General features: G+C 41.0%; 1 long non-coding RNA gene across 2 annotated transcripts; it reads left to right on the plus strand.

Moving 5' to 3' along the window:
• Window positions 1-15,744: 15,744 nt before the first annotated feature.
• LOC123082910 (uncharacterized) lies at window positions 15,745-17,081 on the plus strand. Of its 2 annotated transcripts, XR_006439153.1 has the most exons (3): window positions 15,745-16,406; window positions 16,619-16,896; window positions 17,022-17,081. It is a non-coding gene; the product is annotated as an uncharacterized lncRNA (long non-coding RNA). The 2 variants fall into 2 exon arrangements; XR_006439152.1 differs by having other exon boundaries at window positions 15,745-16,896.
• The last annotated feature ends 2,159 nt before the right edge of the window (window positions 17,082-19,240 follow it).

Here is a 19,240-nt window from a genome sequence, read left to right on the forward strand (position 1 = left end):
ATTCTCATAAAGTCCATGCAGCAGGCGCCGGGGCGTGATGTGTGTGCATTCTACGTTTGCGAGAACATTGGAATGATGGCGTCCGAAAGGAGCAAATCTGATAGACAGCAATGGGTACGTTTCACAGAACACTATTCACGATTTTTACATGATTATCGATATTGATCTCCTTCTTAACAGTTCCGTGACGTGCGGGAAAAGCTCCTACCAACGGAGCGCATACTAGCACTTCAAGAGGAAATAGCAGGATTTTTGATCGACCAGGTCATAGATCCCAAAGGAGAATACTATTACCCGCTACCGCCCCCATGAACCACTCTTCATCGTGCTCCGAAGGCACCAAGAAAACATGTAGGAGAAATTGTATATATATATATACATACATTTGTATGTGTGAATAATTAATGGTGTTGGTTGTGAGACATTCGATGATATATATATATATATATATATATATATATATTCAATGATATATATATATATATGCGGTTCTACGAGAAAATCTATTTATATATATGCGTAACGTGTACAATATGTAGTATCGTAAAATACCAACAAACAAAAAAGAATTAAATGGTAAACACAAAATTAACAGAAAATAAAAAATAAACCAACCCCCCCCTAAACATTTAGTACCTGTTGGTGTTTCCAACCGGTACTAATGGTCTACCAGCACCCGGGCCTGGCTCGTGCCACGTGGTGGCACTTTAGCGCCGGTTCGTGCCGAACCGGTAGTAAAGGGGGGGGCCTTTAGTCTCCACTCTTTAGTGCCGGTTGTAGAACCGGCACTAAAGACCCTTACGAACCGGCGCTAAAGCCCGGTTCTGCACTAGTGGGTCACCATTTATGTTTTGTGGTTATTATACTGTCACGGGCTCACCGTTCAACTCTGTATTTGCTCAAGACACGACTAGTTGACCAGTTAAACGCTCCACGTAGCACCTCTAGTGTTGCATCACGCTTGTATTTACTCTACACTTCTTATAAAAACAGAGTTGGTGATGATGATGTGCCTGCCATCCTGCAATATAGGTCGTCCGATTTATATGTGACGAATAGGAAGGAAACTATGGAAATTATGCAAAAAGGTACCCACACACCTCTCCATATTTGCAAATAAAGTCTTCCCTTGTTTATCCTTTTCTCTCACAAGATAAACTAGTCATACAAATGCATCTTGATATTACATGCAACGCATGGGCATCTTGCTAGTAAGAATGAATACAAACAACAAAAAAAGATTGGACGGTGGTTCGAAGTCATGACCGCGGGCACAACGGACAAGGTGGCCTTGTATTGATATGTTGAGCTGTCTGTTTTAACACACAGGAGCTGGTGTGGTGATTATACACACACGCACGAATGCACACGAACTACATGCACGCAACACTCACACGAACACATGCTGCCACGCACGCACGCAACACTCACACATACACATGCAACCACGTACAAACGCAACACTCACACGCAAACATGCACGCAAGCATGCACACACCAAACGACCAACACACACTCTCACGCTCATGTGCTCAACCTACACGTGCATGCGCACACATCAGGCCCTGACAGACACAAACACAACCAGGTGGTTTGCATGCACGGGTTGGAGTCTTGTCGCCCCTACATAAATTTGTGTATATCTGACCTTTCTCCTATGCGAACTGATAGGCGGGACCCACAAGGAACATGGTCAATTTAACTAGTCAACATGGTGCCATGCAGACTATTTGACCGGTCAACAGAGTGCAATCCGATGCTGAACGGTGAGCAAGTGATCGTATATTCACCACAAAACATATAAAGTGACCGTAATGAGTGTATTCTGAAGTCCGATGACTGTATTACGCTTTTATCTCTATAGTCCCTCCAAAACTACATCTCTACATGTTCTTGCATGTTATATCTAACAACTATGCAATACAACACTACTACTACACGTTAACACAATAAACCATAAGTGTTTTTACTTTTACTAGATATCATATCGTTACTTAATTATTCAGTTTGCATACATTAAAATTGCCTTGGAAATGAATGGCTAGTATCATCTACCGTGCAGGAAAAATCCCGCCCTTTCCTGTTTAATCGGGTTTGTATTGATGGATCATGCGAAATAGCAAAACTATACTAGTACTATAGTAGTATATACAGTACAAGTAACAGTTCACTCAGCTGTCGTGTCGTGTCCTCCTCCGTCGTAAGAGTGGAGCGCTCGCTTTCATTAATGTTCTAGTCCCTTTCGCTGACATGTGGGACATCAAGCTACCGGGTCCATGTGCCATATCGAAATACAGTGCAGAGCAGCAGGGGTGAAGCACCCCAGTCATGGCGCCGGTGTAGTAATGAGCTATGAGGCGTCAAATCACAAAGCTGCACCTTTCCCGCAGTTAAGTTGGAGGGACAAAGTAATAATACTAAAAAAGAAGTTGGAGGGACGAAGCAACCATCATTTCACTCATTACTGAATCCGCTTCTCCCACATCTTTTAGTCAAGTGTTTCTTCTGACGTTGTTCTGCCTCATGTCGGACGCGGATCGGCTTGGTAAAGCACTGAGACGTGAGACCGCATGTTAGAAAACCGCTAGGACAACGTCCTCTAAAAATAAGAAACCTCCCCCGCCATCCGCTCGGCAAAATCACCTCCTTTTTACTAATCTTGATTCTATAGTTTTTTAGATCAATATAATTGAGATTTGTATAGATAGCACACATGAGCAAAACCAAGTGGTACGGTTAAGGGCATCCACAATGTGTAGCCAAATGTGAAAATAGCTTTTGGCATCGATGGGAACCATTATGGACGGTGCTGCCAAAGCCAAAAAGATGGAACCGAAGCTGCCTGATTGATTGATTGAAGGAATAGAAAAATGCAACATCTCTCCTCTTTCTCCTGTGCTTGGACACATGTACAGTACAGAGCATAGATTCTACTCCCATGTCCCTTCTATCACAAATCTCAAAGCAGTGAGGCGTCAAGTCACAAAGCACGGACTAAGCAACCATCATTTCATTCTTCACTGACTCTGCTTCTCCATCATCTTCTTCAAGAAACCACCTCACAACACTAAGCTGGACGAACGATGCTACTGTGGACTAGTAGTACTAGTACATTTACGCGTCCTTTGGTTCAGCGGACTTCCTGGATGCAAATAAGGTGGTTGTCTCAGCTTGCATGTGGCACTTGGGAACTACTTAGTGTGGTCTCCCTCAATGGTGTTCTCCGTCGAACACACTTCGCCAAACCATAACGTTCGAGATATCGTCGATGTCACCGCAATCGGGAAGGATTACTACCTCCATTTTTTTGTACACAAGGCCAGTATATCAAAATTCCAATTTGCAAAAGGCCACTAACAATAATGGAGGAAAAATTGATGGGTTTAGCCTCATACTAGCAACCAATAACATTAATATATCCTTGCATGCATGCAGAAGTGAGATGGTTAGCTCTTTGGGCTTTGGAGATAAAATACGCATTAATTGACACGTCAAACAAGGATTTGTATCGATTAATCCCGCGAAGGAAAACCCCGCCTTTCTTTTTTAACACTAGTACTCCTAGTATGTACGTACTTGTATTCTGCTTGGGTCTAGGCCTTTCATTGTCATGCTTCGCCACACATTTTTGCCAAGCTTGCCTAAAGTTTTCAAAATGAAAAGGAGGTGCACTTGCGCACAGCTGTCGTGGTCGCACCGCACCCTCACACAGTTGCACCTGCATGCCGCGGTCCCACCGCACCCTTACACAGTTGCTCCTGCATGCCACAAACCCAACCAAGGGAACGCACCCTCGCTGACACGTGCTACTGCATGTGAACAAATCAAACTCAGCCATCCTACCGCTGACACATAATTTTCGTTCATACATTATGTTTATCCAACCACATGTTGGGGAGGATCCGTACGGCCCCTGCGGTGGTCTGTTGGGGAAGAAGAAGAGGTGAGGAAGAAGGGTTAGGAGACGTAGGATATTCATCCAACCGCCTGAAATGATAGACTGACCCAAATGATGAAAGTCAGGTGACTTGCATAACAACATATGTTTTTACATAGAAAAAGATCCCTAAAAACAACAACATAAAGAAAAACTATCACTGCTCGCGAAACGAGACGGCCTTGTCGTCTATGGTTGCCGGCGCGAACCAGCCGTAGCTGCCTACGTGTGTCTCCGCACCGCGGTTTTCCTCGACCGCCAGCTACTCGTTCACGCGAGCGTGCGGGCGCTCTGCACGGACGAGAGCACCGCCCGGTTCAAGTCCAGGACGTCTAGTTTCCCCTGCTGGAGGGCCTCGATGACAGCGGTATCCGCGCGCTCCGAGTCGAGCTGAGCAGTTGGTCCGCCTGCAAGGAGACCCGAACGCCGGCACGAAGTCGACGTCCATCGTCTCATACCCATCAGGGGCCTTCTGCGCCGCGACCTCCGCCATGAACATTGGATCGACTTCCTCCTCCTCGTAGCTTGGCTCCAGAGAACTCGGGGATTGGCCCGCCACAAAACGAGCTTGGGACGGAGGTCTATGGCGCCGACCGCCGCCGCGATTTCTGCACAGTGCTCTAGCATCAACATCTTGTAGTACGTGATCTTGCGGCGCACCATGGCTTTCCGGCGAACTAGGGGATGCTTGATGCGGGCTAAGGAATCGAAAGGTGGGGGAATGGGCTGGAGAGGAAGTGTGGTTTTGGGCCAGTGGCTGGCGTAGGCCAAGCAGCGAAGGTTCTGGTGTGAATAGTGGTTCCGTTGACGACCGGTCAATCAGTTTTGACTGTACATCGCTCTTGTCGCGTTCGCTTTACATCCCGGCACGCTGGACCCTCCACGCCGCTCACCAAATGGAACATGCTTCATCTTGCGTATTCGCTCGCTTGTGGCACTGCAGTTGAGAGCAAACTGACGTCCCTCCCCTCCCCTGCCCAGATCATTTATACTACCACTCCCTCCGTTTTATGCGGAGTAAATAAAATAGAGGGAGTATACTACAGATGAGGATCCCCTGATGTGGCCGAACCCATTGAGTAACTGACATGCGGGGCCTAGCAAGCATGGGGTCCACCAGTAAGTGACCAAAACAGAGGGTAAGGCAGGGATACCTACGTCAGAGGATCCACTTCCACTACGAGCAAGTCTAATAAGGCCTAGTCAGCAGGCTATAAGACTTGCCATGTTACTAAAATCCTACTTGGAGGAGTGAGAAGAGAGGAGAGAGAGTGAAGCGGGCTCTTATTCTACTGCCCGGCTATAGCACGTAGATCAAGAAAAAATAGCATGTATGCAACTCTCTTCCAATCATATACCTTGCTCATGCAAATATTAAATGCTTAGAGCCAACCTAATAGCCATTCTAAGAGCTAACCTACTATATGAGTATTTTTCATGAGGGCTCTAAGTGAGGTGGCATCTCCTTATAGCCAACAGCCCGCTACATTATTAACCATGCTCTACTACTCCCTCCTTCCATATACTATATAGGGCCTAATGCATTTTTCGAGGCTAACTTTGACCAAATGTTAGAGTAATAATACATGAGATGCAACTTACACAAAGCATACGGTCAAATTCATACGTGAAAGGAGCTTCCAATGATATAATTTTCACATTATACATCTCATGTACTATTAATCTTGTCAATAGACTGCTACGTCTTGATCTTGTGTTGGTTTTCCTTGAAGAGGAAAGAGTGATGCAGCACAGTAGCGTAAGTATTTCCCTAAGTTTTGAGAACCAAGGTATCAATCCAGTAGGAGGCTCCTCAGAAGTCCCACGTACCTACACAAACAAACAAGAACCTCGTAAACAACACAATAAAGGGGTTGTCAATCCCTCCACGGCCACTTGCAAAAGTGAGATCTGATAGAGATAATATGATAAGATAAATATTTTTGGTATTTTTATGATATAGATTGGAAAAGTAAAGATGGAAATAAAAGTAGATTGAAAGCTTATATGATAAAAGATAGACCCGAGGGGCATAGGTTTAACTAGTGTCTTCTGTCAAGATAGCATAAGTATTATGGTGGGTGAACAAATTATTGTCGAGCAATTGATAGAAAAGAGAATAATTATGAGATTATATAGCCATGATCATGTATATAGGCATCACGTCCGTGACAAGTAGACCGACTCCTGCCTGCATCTACTACTATTACTCCACACATCGACCGCTATCCAGCATCCATCTAGAGTATTAAGTTCATAAAGAACAGAGTAACGCATTAAGAAAGATGACATGATGTGGAGGGATAAATTCATGCAATATGATATAAACCCCATCTTTTTATCCTTGATGGCAACAATACAATACGTGCCTTGCTGCCCCTGCTGTCACTGGGAAAGGACACCGCAAGATTGAACCCAAAGCTAAGCACTTCTCCCATTGCAAGAAAGATCAATCTAGTAGGCCAAACCAAACTGAGAATATGAAGAGACTTGCAAAGATAAGTTAATCACACATAAAAGAATTCCGAGGAGATTCAAATTTTTCTCATAGATAAACTTGATCATAAACCCACAATTCATCGGATCTCGACAAACACACCGCAAAAAGAGTTACATCGAATAGATCTCCAAGAAGATCGAGGAGAACTTTGTATTGAGATTCAAAGAGAGAGAAGAAGCCATCTAGCTAATAACTATGGACCCGAAGGTCTGTGGTAAACTACTCACAACTCATCGGAAGGGCCTTGGAGATGATGTAGAGGCCCTCCATGGTCGATTCCCCCTCCGGTGGAGCGCTGACAAAGGCTCCAAGATGGGATCTCGTGGATACAGAAGGTTACGGCAGTGGAAATAGTTTTCCGTGGTGCTCCTCGATGGTTTCAGGGTACATGGATATATATAGGAGGAAGAAGTAGGTCGGTGGATGCTCGAGGAGCCCACGAGGGTGGGGGGCATGCCCACCTGTAGGGGGCGCGCCGGGCACCCTCGTGGCCGCCTCCTCTGTTCCCTGACGTCCACTCCATGTCCCTGCATCACGTTTGTTCCAAAAATATCCCTCCCGAATGTTTCATTCCGTTTGGACTCCGTTTGGTATTCCTTTTCTTTGAAACACTGAAATAGGCAAAAAAACAGCAATTCAGGTTGGGCCTCCGGTTAGTAGGTTAGTCCCAAAAATGAAGTAAAGCCCATAAACATCCAAAACGGGTAATATAATAGCATGGAACAATCAAAAATTATAGATACGTTGGAGACGTATCAAGCATCCCCAAGCTTAATTCCTGCTCGTCCTCGAGTAGGTAAATGATAAAAACAGAATTTTTGATCAGGAATGCTACCTAGCATAATTCTCAAAGTAATTTTCTTTATTGTGGCATGAATGTTCAGATCCAAATGATTCAAAATAAAAGTTCATATTGACATAATAAATAGCAATACTTTGAGCATACTAATCAAAGCAATCATGTCTTCTCAAAATAACATGGCTAAAGAAAGTTCATCCCTAGAAAATCATATAGTTAGGCCATGCTTCATTTTCGTCACACAAAAATGCTCTCATCTTGCACACCCCCGATGACAAGCCAAACAATTGTTTCATACTTTAGTAATCTCAAACTTTTTTCAACTTTCATGCAATACATGAGCGTGATCCATGGATATTGCACTATCTGTGGAATAGAATATGATAATGGAGGTTGTGTGGAGAAGACAAAAAAGGAGAAAGTCTCATGTTAACGAGGATAATCAACGGTCTATGGAGATGCCCATCAATTGATGTCAACATGAGGAGTAGGAATTGCCATGCAACGGATGCACCAGGGCTATAAATGTATGAAAGCTCAACAAAAGAAACTAAGTGGGTGTGCATCCAACTTGCTTGCTCATGAAGACCTAGGGCATTTTGAGGAAGCCCATCGTAGGAATACACAAGCCAAGTTCTATAATGAAAAATTCCCACTAGTATATGAAAGTGACAACATATGAGCCTCTCTACATGAAAAACATGGTGCTACTTTGAAGGACAAGTGTGGAAAAGGATAGTAACATTGTCCCCTTTTTATTTTTTTTATTTTTTTGGGCCTTTCTTTTTTTTGGCCTTTCACTTTTTTTCTTTGGCCTTCCTTTTTTTTTCTTTTTGGCCTTTCTTTTTTTATTTGGGGACAATGCTCTAATAATGATGATCATCACACTTCTATTTATTTACAACTCATGAATTACAACTCAAAACTAGAACAAGATATGACTCTATATGAATGCCTCCGGCGGTGTACCGGGATGGGCAATGAATCAAGAGTGACATGTATGAAAATTTATGCATGGTGGCTTTGCCACAAATACGATGTCAACTACATGATCATGCAAGGCAATATGACAATGATGATGCGTGTCATGATGATGAACGGAATGGTGGAAAGTTTCATGGCAATATATCTTGGAATGGCTATGGAAGTGCCATAATAGGTAGGTATGGTGGCTGTTTTGAGGAAGATATAAGGAGGTTTATGTGTGATAGAGCATATCGTATCACGGGGTTTGGATGCACCGGCGAGTTTGCACCAACTCTCAAGGTGAGAAAGGGCAATGCACAGTACCGAAGAGGCTAGCAATGATGGGAGGGTGAGAGTGCGTATAATCCATGGACTCAACATTATTCATAAAGAACTCATATACTTATTGCAAAAATCTACAAGTAATCAAAAGCCAAGCACTACGTGCATGCTCCTAGGGCGATAGATTGGTAGGAAAAGACCATCACTCATCCCCGACCGCCACTCATAAGGATGACAATCTAAGAACACCTCATGTTTCAAATTTGTTACACAACTTTTACCATACGTGCATGCTACGGGACTTGCCAACTTCAACACAAGTATTCTTTAAATTCATAATCACCCAACTAGCATGACTCTAATATCACTACCTCCATATCTCAAAACAATTATCAAGTATCAAATTGATCATAGCATCCAATTCACTTCCTATGATAGTTTTTATTATACCCAACTTGGATGCCCATCATTCTAGGACCAATTTTATAACCATAGAAAATACCATGATATTATAAAAGACTCTCAAAATAATATAAGTGAAGCATGAGAGATTAACAATTTCTACAAAATCAAGCCACCGCCGTGCTCTAAAAAGTATAAGTGAAGCACTAGAGCAAAACTATCTAGCTCAAAAGATATAAGTGAAGCACATAGAGTATTCTAATAAATTCCAATCAAGTGGGTTTCTCCCAAAAGGTGTGTACAGCAAGGATGATTGTGGTAAACAAAAAATCAAAGACTAATATCATACAAGACGATCCAACCAAAACACATATCATGTGGCGAATAAAAATATAGCTCCAAGTAAAGTTACCGATAGACGAAGACGAAAGAGGGGATGCCTTCCGGGGCATCCCCAAGCTTAGGATTTTGGTTATCCTTGAATATCTTGGGGTGCCATGGGCATCCCCAAGATTAGGCTCCTGCTACTCCTTATCACATAGTCCATCAAATCTTTACCCAAAACTTGAAAACTTCACAACATAAAACTCAACAGGAAATCTCATAAGATCCGTTAGTGCAAGAAAGAAAAACCACCACATAAGGTACTGTAATGAACTCATTATTTATTTATATTGGTGTTAAACCAACTGTATTCCAACTTCTCTACAGTTCATACCCCTACATACTAGCCATAGGTGCATCAAAATAAGCAAACAACACACGAAAAACAGAATCTGTCAAAAACAGAACAGTCTGTAGAAATCTTTAACTCTAGAATACTTCTGGATCTCTAACAATCCTACCAAAATAGGAAGTCCTGGGAAATTTGTCTATTGATCTACAGAAAAAAGAATCAAAGCAAAAGTACGTTTCCGTGAATTACTAAAATTATTTTCATGCGCACAAAGTTTCTGTTTTTCAGCAGAATCAAATTAACTATCACCATAGGTTATCCTATAGGTTCTACTTGGCACAAACACTAATTAAAACATGAAAAAACATCTAAACAGAAGCTAGATAAAATTTTTATTACTAAAAAGAAGCAAAAACAAAAAACAAAAATAAAATTGGGTTGCCTCCCAACTAGCGCTATTGTTTAACGCCCCAAGCTAGGCATTAAAGCGAGGATAAATCTAAGTAGTGCCATCTTTGGCACTCAATTCATAAGTAGCTCGCATGATAGATTCATAAGGTAATTTGACTTTCTTTCTTGGAAAGTGCTTCATGCCTTTCCTTAATGGGAATTGGAATCTAATATTCCCTTCCTTCATATCAATAATCGCACCAATCGTTCTAAGGAAAGGTCTCCCAACAATAATAGGACATGACAGATTGCAATCTATGTCAAGAACGATAAAATCTACGGGCACATAATTCCTATTTGCAAAAATAAGAATATCGTTGATCCTTCCCATAGGTTTCTTAATGGTGGAATCCGCATGGTGCAAATTTGAAGAGCAATCATCAAGATCATGGAAACCTAGAATATCACATAAAGTTTTCGAAATCGTGGAGACACTAGCACCCAAATCACACAAAGCATAACACTCATGATCTTTAATTTTAATCTTTATTGTAGGTTCCCACTCATCACAAAGTTTTCTAGGTATAGAAACTTCCATATTAAGTTTTTCATCATAAGATTGCATCAAGGCATCAATAATATGTTTGGTAAAAGCCTTATTTTGACTATAAGCATGAGGAGAATTCAACACGGATTGCAACAAGGAAATACAATCTAATAAAGAACAATTAATATAATTAAATTCCTTGAAATCCAAGATAGTGGGTCCAATGCTATTTAAAGTCTTGACCTCTCTAATCCCACTTTTACCAAATTTAGCATCAAGATCTAAAAACTCGAAATCATTGGGACGCCTTTTAACTAAAGTTGACTCATCTACAATCGCATCATTATTAAGATTCATATTGCAAAACAAAGATTTAATAGGGGACACATCAATAACTTTTAGATCTTCATCATTATTTTCATGGAAACTAGAAGAACACGCTTTTACAAAGCAATCTTTTTTAGCACGCAATCTAGTGGTTCTTTCTTTGCACTCATCAATGGAAATTCTAATGGATTTGAGAGACTCACTGATATCATGCTTAGGAGGAGTATATCTAAGTTTCAAAGAATCAACATCAAGCGAAATTCTATCAACGTTCCTAGCCAAATCATCAACTTTAAGCAATTTTTCTTCAAGCAAAGCATTAAAATTCTTTTGAGAGATCATAAATTCTTTAACGCTATTCTCAAAATCAGAGGGCATCTTATTAAAATTACCATAAGAATTATTGTAGGAATTTCCATAATTGTTAGAGGAATTACTAGGGAACGGTCTAGGATTAAAGTTTCTTCTATAAGCATTGTTACCAAAATTATTCCTACCAACAAAATTCACATCCATAGATTCATTATTATTCTCAATCAAAGTAGAAAAAGGCATATCATTGGGATAAATAGGAGCACTCTTAGTAGCAAACAATTTCATAAGTTCATCCATCTTTCCACTCAAAACATTAATTTCTTCTATAGCATGCACTTTCTTACTAGTAGATCTTTCGGTGTGCCATTGAGAATAATTAGCCATAATGTTATCAAGGAGTTTAGTAGCTTCTCCTAAGGTGATTTCCATAAAAGTGCCTCCCACGGCCGAATCTAAAAGATTTCTAGAAGAAAATTTCAATCTGGCATAAAATTTTTGTATGATCATCCATAAATTCAGACCATGAGTAGGGCAACTATGAATCATTAATTTCATTCTTTCCCAAGATTGGGCAACATGATCCTATAAAGTTGTTTAAAATTCATAATATCGTTCCTAAGAGAGATGATCTTAGTGGGAGGAAAATACTTGGAAATAAAAGAAGCTTTGCACTTATTCCATGAATCAATACTATTCTTAGGCAAAGACGAAAAGCAAACTTTAGCACGATCTCTAAGTGAAAACGGCATAACTTCAATTTAACAACATCATTATCTGTATCTTTCTTCTTTTGCATCTCACACAAATCAACAAAGTTGTTTAGATGGGTAGCGGCATCTTCACTAGGAAGGCCGGAGAATTGATCTTTCATAACAAGATTCAACAAAGCAGCATTGATTTCACAAGACTCAACATCATTAAGAGGAGCAATCGGAGTAGTAAGCAAATCATTATTATTGGTATTGGAAAGTCACACAATTCAGTATTATCTTGCGCCATCGTGACAAGCAATCCAACACACAAACAAACAAAAAGGCAAGCGAAAAAGAGAGGAGATTGGGAAAGAGAGGGCAAATAAAACGGCAAGGGTGAAGTGGGGGAGAGGAAAACGAGAGGCAAATGGCAAATAATGTAATGCGAGGGACATGAGTTTGTGATGGGTACTTGGTATGTCTTGACTTAAGCGAAGACCTTCCCAGCAACGGCGCCAGAAATCCTTCTTGCTACGTCTTGAGCTTGTGTCGGTTTTCCTTGAAGAGGAAAGGGTGATGCAGCACAGTAGCATAAGTATTTCCCTTAGTTTTGAGAACCAAGGTATCAATCAAGTAGGAGGCTCCTCAGAAGTCCCACGCACCTACACAAACAAAGAAGAACCTCGCAACCAACGCAATAAGGGGGTTGTCAATCCCTTCACGACCACTTGCGAAAGTGAGATCTGATAGAGATAATATGATAAGATAAATATTTTTGGTATTTTTATGATATAGATTGGAAAAGTAAAGATGCAAATAAAAGTTAATTGAAAGCTTATATGATAAAAGATAGACCCGGGGCCATAGGTTTCACTAGTGGCTTCTCTCAAGATAGCATAAGTATTACGGTTGGTGAACAAATTACTGTCGAGCAATTGATAGAAAAGCGAATAATTATGAGATAATCTAGGCATGATCATGTATATAGGCATCACGTCCGTGACAAGTAGACCGACTCCTGCCTGCATCTAATACTATTACTCCACACATCGACCACTATCCAGCATGCATCTAGAGTATTAAGTTCACAAAGAACAGAGTAACACATTAAGAAAGATGACATGATGTAGAGGGATAAACTCATTCAATATGATATAACCCCCATCTTTTTATCCTCGATGGCAACAATACAATTCGTGCCTTGCTGCCCCTACTGTCACTAGGAAAGGACACCACAAGATTGAACCCAAAGCTAAGCACTTCTCCCATTGCAAGAAAGATCAATCTAGTAGGCCAAACCAAACTGATAATTTGAAGAGACATGAAAAGATAACTTAATCACACATAAAAGAATTCAGAGGAGATTCAAATTTTTCTCATAGATAAACTTGATCATAAACCCACAATTCATCGGATCTCGACAAACACACCGCAAAAGAGTTACATCGAATAGATCTCCAAGAAGATCGAGGAGAACTTTGTATTGAAATTAAAAGAGAGAGAAGAAGCCATCTAGCTAATAAGTATGGACCCGAAGGTCAGTGGTGAACTACTCGCAGCTCATCGGAATGGCCTTGGAGATGATGTAGAGGCCCTCCATGGTTGATTCCCCCTTCGACGGAGCGCCGGCGAAGGCTCCAAGATGGGATCTCGCGGATACAGAAGGTTACGGCGGTGAAATAGTTTTTCCTGGTGCTCCTCGATGGTTTGAGGGTACATGGGTATATATAGGAGGAAGAAGTAGGTCGGTGGACGCTCGAGGGGCCCACGAGGGTGGGGGGGCGCCTACTTGTAGGGGGCGCGCCGGGCACCCTCGTGGCCACCTCCACTTTTGTTTGACATCCACTCAAAGTTCCCTGGATCACGTTTGTTCCAAAAAGATCTCTCCCGAAGATTTCATTCCATTTGGACTCCGTTTGATATTCCTTTTCTTCGAAACACTGAAAAAGGCAAAAAACAACAATTCGGGTTGGGCCTCCGGTTAGTAGGTTAGTCCCAAAAAAGATATAAAAGTGTAAAGTAAAGCCCATAAACATCCAAAACGGGTAATATAATAGCATGGAACAATCAAAAATTATATTTACGTTGGAGATGTATCATAGTCAAATGCGGTTTTGAAAAATGCATTAGAGCATGGTTAATAATATAGCAAGCCGATGGCTATAAGGAACTGCTATGTCATATATAGCCATCATCTATATGCACCCATACAATAGTGTGGGCTATAAGGTTGGCTATTTCCCGCAAAAATATATGAGGTTTGGCAATTGTATTAGTACTTTTTTCTATCTCCTCTCTATCTCTTTCTTCATATTTATTGTATTTACCTAGGAATGCGTATATAGCTAGGCTCTTGCATGAGAGCTCACTCCCCTTACTTTTTCACATCTCTTATAAAAAACAGAGTTGGTGATGATGGTGTGCCTGCCATCCTGCAATATAGGCCGTTTAATTTATATCTGACAGATAGGAAGGAAACTATGGAAATTTTACAAAAAGGTACCCACACACCTCTCCACATTTGCAAATAAGGCCTTCCCTCATTCATCCTTTTCTCTCACAAGATAAACTAGTCATACAAATACAATCTTTCTAGTAAGAGTACAAATATGAACATTTACAATAGCAAATATATATGATGTGAAAGTATATCCAATAATGAATCTAATGGTATTGATATGTTATTGTATATGTTATTATTTTTGTCTATAAACTTTGTCAAAGTTTACAAAGTTTGACTTTGAGCCAATCTAAAACGCGGTGTAAATAAAAACAAAGGGAGTACGCAGTGACTAGTATGTTTACTACTGTTAGAACATAGTAAGTTGGACCCCTAAATGTGGGCACGGACCGGACGCACCTCCATTATTCTTTCAAATAGTCGGACACCTACATTTAGCACACCATCCGGCTACTTAATCAAGTGTTACGCTTCACTACTTGAAAAGGAAAAGGGTGGTACCGTACCCAAAACCACCATAGTTGGGGCTAGGGTAACAACTTGGTATTGTACCACATTTGAACCAAGGCACAAAAACCACCTGTTCTGCGCCTAATGCACAACGCGGAGCACTGACGCTCGAATATGGCCGGGAAAACAGGAAAACCGACATGTGGGGCACACCTGTCGGGATGACGTGGCGCAGACTAGTCCAATGAAGGAGCTGGCCCACGACCTCCTCGCCACCGGCAACCGTTCATGTGGTTCGTGGGGGCCAGCAACGTGGCACAGCTCCTGCACTGCCTCTGGACAGGGCGACCGAAGTGAGGGACATGCTCATCATTGCTAGACACGGTCGGTTTCAGTATGCCGAGGGTGGCGTTAGCGCCGTGGCACGACCAGCAGATCAACACCCGGCTCGTCGAGGATGCACGGGGCGCCGAAGTGCGCGCGCGCCGCGCCGCATCCGCGGAGTGGTGTAGCATGACCAACTGCATCCCCAGGACCTGAGACCACGCCGGGTCGTCTTGCTTTTTCAATGAAATGTGGGGTCGCATGTGAGCAAAGGGCATCTCCATCATTGCCACTACCACATCTGACTACCCTCACTACAAAAAAAAAGACACATTCGTGACATTTTGGACCGAATGATTTTTTTCTGTCATAGTTATGACACTTCTATGACGATAATTGTGACAAAACTCGGTATCATCATAGATGTGGTGGGCTCCTACTTCTATCTTATATATATCTATATCTATCTATCTATCTATCTATACCTATACTAATTTCAGACTTCCAAGAAATTACCATGTTAATCAGTAAATTAGAACCGTTAATCCCGTGGGTCCGAATTATAACAGTGTGGATACACTATGAATTACCACATTAATCAATAAAAGGGTCGTGATTTTTTTCCCTTAAAATAGGCTCCCGAGATCAGATTCCACGAGCCCTTCATAATTCTTTCTCTCCACGCAAAGGGAAATTAATATTCCACCGTCCCTTTGTCTCACCCAAGAAAAACAAAATTATTCCCATGTGCCTTCCTCTCCGTTATTTCTCTCTCACATTTATTTTCCTGATCTAGATCTGATTCGTATCTCACATATTATGTGTTGATTTTTTTTCTTGCCGGTTGACTATCCTATCTTTTCTTCTGGATTCAGATTCAGCTATTTTTTAATCTGTCACCAAAGCTATTCCTCTCTCAAACTAATGCAACGAAGTTGAGCCAAGGATATGACGTGGTCAAGGGGTTATTGCCTCACATTTGTTTTCCTGATCTAGATCTGATTCGTATCTCACATATTCTGTGTTGATTTGTTTTCTTGCCGGTTGACCATCCTATCTTTTCCTCTGGATTTAGATTCAACTATTTTTTATTCTGTCATCTGATCGTGTTGTGCTCGAACTCGTCCTATTTATATTTACTTCATTGGATTTCGATTGAACCCTGAATCTTCTCCCATAATTTTTTTGGATACCTAATGGAGATCGATTGAGAGCCCAGCTATGCCCATCAGGTGATTATTCGATTTCACCATCCCCGCTGCTTCATGCAAAGATTCTTCTTCTTCATGGGGCGAGATTCTTCTTCTTCTGTCCGAGATTCAAGTGGTGATGATTCAGGTATTCATAGATGCACGTGCATATATCGACAGACCGAAGGCAAGATTCAAATAGTTTCTTTTTTTGTAATATGTATGCTCAGATCAATTCCGTATGATTCCTAATCTATTTAGTATCTTCACCCCTTCATCTCTATCACCTAACCAGGCTCTAATCTCTCACATAATTTGTTCAAAAAAAAATCTCTCACATAATAGATCATCTCTTCCTAGGGTACGGCATCCAATCTCTCCTTGCTCCAGTGCGATGTTCGCTACCGCTGGCAGACTAGGGTAAGACCTCCCACTTTGCTCCACCATCCTCAGGGCGTGGTGAGGTAGACCTAGCTGCATAGGAGTCTCTCTCTCTTTCTCAAATTTCTGACAGGCATATGTCACTGGGTTTGCTGCACACAAGTGGTATATACAAGATTTATACGGCAGATGTACACACCTTCGTTGTGTTTGACGAAGTGCCCAACCACGTGATCACACAGGTGGTCTTTCACCAGGTGTGTCCTGCCCCAGACTCCCAGTTTGCATTCAACTTTTCAAGTTCACGCCAACAGGAATCATGCAATTTATTTGAAAGCTAAGCTTGGTAAGCATGGATGCTAATAGTAGCATGTTTCGTTAGGAAAGGAGAGCTTTATCCATGGTGGTCATGCTGTAATCAAAACTGTTGGATTATAGACAAGGTCAGTGTGTACATTAACATTGCTAAGTTACGCACTCTTTTTATTCTTAAGTATAAACCGGTGGCCAGATACGACTCTACACAACATAAAAGATACATGCTTTTAGTTTTCATAAAGTTCTGCATGTCGGATGTACTATCTAACATTGATCAATAGCAAACTACACCCGTGCATATTGTTAATTCATTATTTAATCCAATTCAAGTGCCACATAGGATTCCATGCAAGGAGATACTTGAGCCGTGCATGGTGCTAAATTAGCATTAAAAATATATTCAGAACTAAGTGAAGAAGCGCCTACACAGTTTCAAATTGTTCTACGTTTGTATCAAATACAGATTAAAAAGACTAATTTGGTATGTTAAAAATAAAATTATTATTTGATTACTTATCCAGTTCTAGAAAAATTATAGATCTGTATATAAACTCAAACGTCCAACAATTTTGTTTCAGCAAAAGAAAAACAACACTTTGGCCAATAATATGTTTTAAATTATAGAATGGATTACTCGGCATCAGGGATGGCGCATACTTCGACATACTACATGGTACATATTGCTTTTCCACGCCTGCCATAAAAAAGAAATAGTCAGGGATAATAGGTTGGCTGCCATGTCAAAATTGTCACCACCAGATCAAGGAGAAGGCGAAATTTGGAGATGCAATTATTTTTCCTTTCATGCAAAAGGGAGACAAAAAGAACAATTTTCATGTGCTTCACACGGGTGTTGTAGGAGGGCATGGTTATGCTACTCCATCCTACGGCTAAACTTGGACCCTGCTTTGACTCGAAAGAAAAATCTTCATAACCTGTATAAATCCACAATATGAAATATTGGATTGTGGTTTATGCTTTGTACTCATGTTCGAAATACTACATACTGCATAATGTCGCCGAGAAAATATGCATGTCCCTCTCCTTACATATATTTCGTACGGCATAGACGAGCCTCCCACTCCTCCAGTTACAGATTTCCTTTGACGATGGAGCAATGATGCCATCCCACCAGTTGGAAAATTTGTCACACGCATGCTCTCATCCATATCTAGGCTCACATCCATGATTTTCCATCGTCACCAAACACATGTATGGTGAGCAATGCTTCTATGCTTTATTTCGCACGGGCTAATTGTTTTATGTATTTTTTCCTGATGCGAAATAAATTATGACACAACTGTTCTAAACTGGACGACATACTTCAAGATTAGCTCTAAATCCATTGGTTTGTGTATTGATATAAATGGAAACACAAAAACCATGTAGCCCTTATATAAAGTATATGTTTGCTCTGCAATAAAATGTATGCTCGCATTCTAAATAAACTAGCCCGTGCGAATGCACGGGCCGACGACTAGTATATTTACTAATTGGAGGCACCATACGAGGCTCCACGTTAATCCCCATAAAATAAGAAAATTGTCTGTTAGATCTCCAAATTAATTATCTACGGCCGTTGGATGAGGTTCTTTAGGAGTTCTGAGCTATTATCCCACGTGCATCTCTTTTAATAAAAAAACATCTCATCTCACATAGATTACATGTACGTACCCAGGTGCATCTCTTTTAGAAATAAAAAAACATCTTTCTTACATAATCAGAACATCTCACGTGCATTACGTGTCCCTTAAATAAAATAATCTTAGCATTGTCCCCATTGATATCTTATATCTTATGAGGCACCGTCAGAGGCATCACGTTAGTCCATAATAGAAAAATTAAATTAGCCCTTAGAGTAAATTTTAGTGGTCCGTATCTGTTAGAAGATGTTACCTGATTAAGAGCATACCACGCACAAAAATGGGATTGAGCCCGCATGTACAAGACAGAATCCACAATGCTCAAGTCTAACTTTTCTCAAAAAAAAATTAATGCCCAGGTCTAATTTCTGTAACGCCCACATCCAAGTTTTCCAAAAAAAACCAAGCTCTAATTCTTTAATAATAAAAACAACGTGCCTTTTTCTCCACACGTAGAAAAAAGAGTCCCCAATGGTCACGTCTTTTGTACAAACAAAAACAACCTGCCTTATTCCTTGAATAGTGAAATAAGTACATGTACAGAAAAGAAGTCCTCAGGCAATATAATAAAATCCTGATGCCTTACGTTAACAAAGAGTTCTCATGCCTCACGGTAACGAAGAGTCCACATCCCAATCCA

This window comes from Triticum aestivum, chromosome 4A, assembly GCF_018294505.1.
Source record: "Triticum aestivum cultivar Chinese Spring chromosome 4A, IWGSC CS RefSeq v2.1, whole genome shotgun sequence".
Classification (NCBI taxonomy): Eukaryota; Viridiplantae; Streptophyta; class Magnoliopsida; order Poales; family Poaceae; genus Triticum; species Triticum aestivum.